Source organism: Trachemys scripta, chromosome 1 (assembly GCF_013100865.1).
Source record: "Trachemys scripta elegans isolate TJP31775 chromosome 1, CAS_Tse_1.0, whole genome shotgun sequence".
NCBI lineage: Eukaryota > Metazoa > Chordata > Testudines > Emydidae > Trachemys > Trachemys scripta.
Window position 1 is genome coordinate 230,021,389 of NC_048298.1, and position 6,000 is coordinate 230,027,388.

Consider the following 6,000-nt stretch of genomic DNA (forward strand, 5'->3'; position numbering starts at 1 on the left):
CTCCCGAGCTGCCCTGCCTCCCCCGGCTGCAGTATGGGCCTCTCCCCTTCCCCTCCCAGTGCCTCATGGGGTGTGATCAGGGGGAAAGGACAGGACTGAGCCCTGGGGAGTGGGGAGGGCATGGTGGGGGCAGCAATGAGCCCTGGAGAGGGAGCAGTAAGGAGCCCTGGGGGATTAGGGCAGTAAGGAGCCCAGGGGGTGGGTTGGGGGTGGTAAATAGCCAAGGGAAGGGTGAGGGGGTAAGGAGCCCTGGGGGGCATCGAGGATTGGGCTTTGGGGGGTACAGTGAGGAGCCCCACGGCACAGCATATGGCTGGCTCTGGCAGTGGAGTGAGGGCAGAGCCTTGGGGGAAGAGGCCGAGTGGGGTGGGGGAATCAGGGAGACCAGGCCATGGTCTGGGCACCAGTAGCCCCCGCAATTCAAGGGAGCTTCTGGCGCTCCATAGCCTCCCCAAAGGAGGCTCACGTGCCGCCTATGTATCTTAGTTGTACGGTTAGGCCCTAATCCTGAGTTTTGTGCTGCACAAATGGACTGCTTAGTTTTCTAGTTTCCTGTTTCTCCAAGGATTTGGTTAAGTCTATCAGTAAGTGAAATCATACCATGGGTCGAAGACTCAGCCAGAATCCATACATATCCATCAGGAATACTAAGCACTACCTAAGTTGCTCTCTATAAGAACCTGGTTTAGTTAGGGAAAGATTGATCACACCACTGACAGATGTATTTCTTGAACATTTTAAAATATTTTATGTTGCACTTTTTCCATAATGGAATGCTCCAGCTATTCAGTTAATCAATTTATTATACAAAATTATGGGCCTAAAATATCACATGATAAATTGCAATATGTTACAATATTGACTTTTTCAGTATCAGACTTTTCCCAGAAGAGATGGTTTCTTATTCTCTTGGTCTGTCTTTCATCCTTCCCACATCCTTTTTTAAACATTAAATGAGCTAAGATGTAAGAATTAGACTTGGGGAGAAAAGGTGAAGGAAGAGAATACAAGAGATAATGTGGCAATGTGAGAGCTGTTAATTTTCCTCCCTTCCCTACAGTTGATATATTCAGATATTTTACAATTAGACAAAATAACATTTTATTGCTAGCGAAAAACTTCAATATAAATAATATTTTAAAAAGCATAGTTAAAAATAACATCAGTGGGCAGAGGATCTGGCCCTTAACCCTCAAAATACTGTGATATGTACTAAAACGTGTACCTTTAGATTACAGCCGTGTGTTAATGTGGGCTCAGGGTAGGCAAATGCAGGCACTCTTGGGGTATGGAGGAAGCCCAACAGCCAGGAGTCCCTAGCTGCAAGTAGCTATAGCCACAGAAGCCACATCAGATCCAGGGGATAAGGACCCAACTGGGGGCCTCTTTATTCTTCTCCATAGATCTAATCCTGACATGAGGGACACTTTGCATGGGCCATGCTCCTCACAGTCCCCACCCCCAGTCATATGACTCAGGGAAGGGAAAAGCAGGAACGTTAGGAATGAAGCAAGGTCACCAATCCATAAAACACTTCACCTGCAGCAGAGCAGAAGCAGCAGCACCCAGAGCAGGAGTTTCAGTATACAACTGAGGGGTTCCCTAGCCTTTTCCACAGACCTAGACCTGACATCAAGCCTTGCGCAGTCCCTTCCCCCTGTCATAGATGGGTAGAAAGGTAAAAGTGGGAACTCTTGGGAGGGAGCAAGCCCAGGAACCCAGTAGAGCTTCCCTAGCAGCAGTAGAGGAAGCAATAGAACCTTCACGGGCCCCTGGACAGTGGTGATGTTCCACGGCCCAGGTCTTCTGGCATGCCAGACTTACTGTGGTGTCATGACTCCAATCCCAGGAGATCAGGATCTGGAGCACATCAGGTTCAAAAGCATATAACTATTTTTCACTTCCAGAACAACCAGCTAAACCCGCAAGTTTATCTCTGAAAATGGAGGATCGTGATGGAGATATCACAGTGGGTGTTGGGAGGAGGCTGGAAGGTCACTTGAGGGGGAGGGGAAATCAGAAAAATGGAAGTATGTCAAGTGAATATCCTCTAGTGAAAAGCACACCCCAATTCAATATCCCCTCCTGCTGAAACCTTCTTCTAGTGACAAGTGCCTTCAAACTGACCCTCCCTTCCTAGCTGCCAAAGCCTTCTTCAACTTCCCCAGTGACAAGCAATTCCAAACCAACCCCTTCCTAGTGACAAACATCAGTGCCTCAGCCCTCCTGTTGATAAACCTCCCTGTACCTACTAAAGATAAAGCCCCCCTAACCCACACCTGCCAGCTATAAAACTCTTTTGCACACCCCTCACTATACTTTACAATATTAAGAAAAACGCCCCATTTTTAGGCTCCTGTGAAGTGAGTCAGAAGTTCCCCATCTTTTTCCCACCCCCAGTCTGGGACCTGGGCCTCCTGTTCAAGAAACCCAAGCAAGGATCCCTGCTGATCTTGTGGTAGTACCTAAGGACCTCAAAAATAATATAAGAAGGGCCCTGCAGAAAAGCAGATGAGGGAGGTGGAATACACCTGGCTTCATATGCATCTCTTACAAGGACTTGTGCTAACATTTTAATATTTGTCATGACCATTTGTCATGATTCAGTCAACACAGATCAGGACAGAAAAATAGCAACACCATGCACCTAGTGCCTCTTTCATTTTCTTAGGAGAGTTCTTAGTCAGATATGCTGGACATGGCTTCTTTGTTTAATTCTTTTATTTTGATTTGGCTGTGTACATTTTGCCTCAGTCACCAGACAACCTGAACTCTCAGCCCTAGTGCATTTGTAATTATTTATTTCCAAAGAATGTGCAGACTCTCTGTGTAGAATCCGCAGAAAACCTAATGCTACATCAGCAGTCAGCAGCTCACTGCATTCTCTATTACAAACACAACAAATTTCCACGGGGGGTGGAAGGGGAATCTGCTACTTCTCCCTCATATTTTCAAACCATGACAAGGACCATTCTTTTTGCTATGAGTTCAAAAGGAAAGGAGAGAAACTCTTTATAAACATTCCTCCAGAGCCGCCTATTAAAAAGTAAATTGGGAAAAAAAGAGCACACTGTAACAAACAATATATAGAGTCATACAGCTGAGGTCAGAAAGGTTTGATTGTGTAGTCTGACCTATAACACAGCCCATAGAATTGCACCCAGTGATTCCTGCAATGGAGGAAATTATTCTTTCCTACCATGTAACTGAAAGCTATTGAGCTCAATAATTTCTGGTTAAAACAGAACGTGTCTTGTAAAAGGTCATGCCTTGTTCGAGGGACAGGGTTAGCTTCCACCCCCTCCAAACAGGATGCATACAAAAGCATACCACTACCTAAAGGACCATGGGAGAAAACAGAGTTTAGGAGGCATAACAAAATAAACAGAAAATGCACTATACTCATGACATAACCCCTCCACCCACCACATTATAAATTTTTCTTTTTACAAAGTTGCTGACTTAATAAGTTTTTTCATTTTTATTTAGGGTTGCCAACCCTCCAGGATTGGCCTGGAGTCTCCCGGAACCGACATCCATCTCCAAGGTGACTGTTGAAAGCAATCCAGGTGATTTTAATAGGATATTTTAAAATAATGACAGTATGAGCCCGGGAGGGGAAGTGCCCGGCCGGCGGCTGAGGTCCGGAGGCAAGGGGGCTGGCCGAAGCCGGTAGCACTCGGGCAGCCTGACTCTTAAACAGAGCCAAAGAGTCGGGGAGGAGCAGAGCCGCCGCGCCGGGAGGGGAAGTGCCTCCGGACCCTGCGCCGCCGGAACCCGGGAGGGGAAGTGCCCGGCTGGGGGCGCAGGGTCCGGAGGCATAGGGGCTGCCCAAAGCCCGAGCGCTACCAGCTTCACGGTTTGCTGGGCAGCCTCCAGACCCTGCGCCCCTGGCTGGGCGCTTCCCCTCCCGGGCTCCAGATGCGCTGGGGAAGCGCCGGCTGGGGGCGCAGGGTCTGGGGGCTGCCCGGCAAACCCTGAAGCTGGTAGCACTGGGGCAGCTCTTTCCCCCTGGCTGGGAGTGGAAGGGAGGAGGGGGCGGAGTTAGGGTGGGGAAGGGGTGGGGTTGGAGTGGGGCTAGGGGTGGGGAAATGGGCGGGGCCAGGGCCCGTGGAGGGTCCTCTTTTTTTATTTTTGAGATATGGTAACCCTACTCTAAATTGATTTCAGCCACTCTCTGCAAAATAGGATCTAAATTGGAGAACCTTTTCAAAATGAAAGTAGAGGATTTATTTTGTGGACAGTGTGAAGGGCTACTTTCTGCCCACTTCCTATCAAGCTACATTGCTATGTTCCTCCTTCTGTGCTTAATCTTGCTCCTCAGTTTAATTAAAAAAGCACTATTAGCTTTTCACAAATCTAACAGCTTCTGTTGATCTGGTAGACTCCTCATTTTCTATATATACATACAAACCTTTCATTCTTAATATCTGTTTATGCTATTCACTATATTTGTATTTTATGTTTGAAATAAAGAGAATTTTTTTCAGGCAATCATTCTTTTCCCTATCCCTGCATTTGGAAAAATAAATACTGTCTCTGCTCCAGACCAAGGATATGAACTCAGAATTTAAATGGAAACTGTATCACGAACAGTGGAACTGGAGTCAGAGGGCCCAAGTTCCCTGGAGGGACTGTTATTGAGGGACAGAACAGCAGGAAAACAGGGAAAGGGGGAGGTGGGGTAGAAACAACTCAGCCACACAGACAGACCAGTGCACAGTGTGCATGGAGTTTAATAAACTTCCACTTGTTCACCTTAACCTACATTCAGCTTCACTCTTTGCTAATGGAACACAGTGGTAATGTCTAAGCTGTGAGTTTGCTGCAGTTCAGCAGCTGGCAGTGTGAGCCATGGAACTCTGTGTGAAAACCCCTGGAGCTCTGGATTTTGCAGACACAAACCTAGCCCAGCAATGGATCCAGTGGAAGGAGGAGTTCAAGCTGATCACAGACCTGAAACTCTGGAGCGCAACACAGGATTCTCAGTAGAGACCAATCTGAAAGGGAAGAGATAGACCCCTGTGTTACTGCCTTAAACACACTGTCTGCTGCATGCAATTTTGGGACTTGACAGACCTCCTGATTCAGGACTGGACAGTCTGTGGTACTTGGGATCACTACCTGTGGGAGCGGCTGCTCCAGGAAAATGATCCCACATTAGACAGATGTTTAGACATGGGGTGGAGAGTGGAAACCTCAAGAGAAAGGATGTAAGCTCGAGAAGGCATAACACCCCAGGAGGACATGCAGTGAGACAACAGCAAAGTAGAGCAGGTGGCCAGGGATCCATCCCCCATAGTGAGATGCATTTGTGACAGATAGCAATTTCCTGGGCAAACCTTATCAACTAAATTAAGCCTCATTAATCTAATGAGATTTGAAGTATTTTAGCAGTCCATTGTATTACAAGTGTTTATGTACCACTGTGGGACTGTATGGAACTTCTTTAGGAGGAAGAATGGAGTAATGCAATTCTGGGAAGTACTGCAAACTTCAAAAACTATGTTGAACAATGTAGCAGACAGGACTGATCTTTAGGGACAATATATGGGAAGTGGGATTCCTGGGCAGAGGGCAATTGCAAACCCCCATCTACAAATTCAGCCTTTGACACTTTTCCCTGACGGGGGGACCTTTTGTTACATCACCTGTTACATGAGGACAGTGCAGAGACCCAAATTGGGTTCTCAAGGGACCAACAGACAAAGAAAGGACATTTGAATTAACAGTCTGAGTTTAAGACAGCTCATAGCCTTCTTTTGATCCAGCAAATGGACAGGACCTCTGGTCCACAGAAGACCCCCATCATCAGGGACAGTTTGGAAGGACTTTGGCCTTCTGAGGCCCCATAAAACTGTGTTCTTGTCTAAGCAAAAGGAGTGATGGACTTGGAACCACAGGAAAACCCGTCGGTGGGGTTTTTGAAGAACTGCTCCTACTAGACACCATGTTAGTATTGGGTTGATTTCTAGTAAGCTTATTAGCATGCATGTAGGT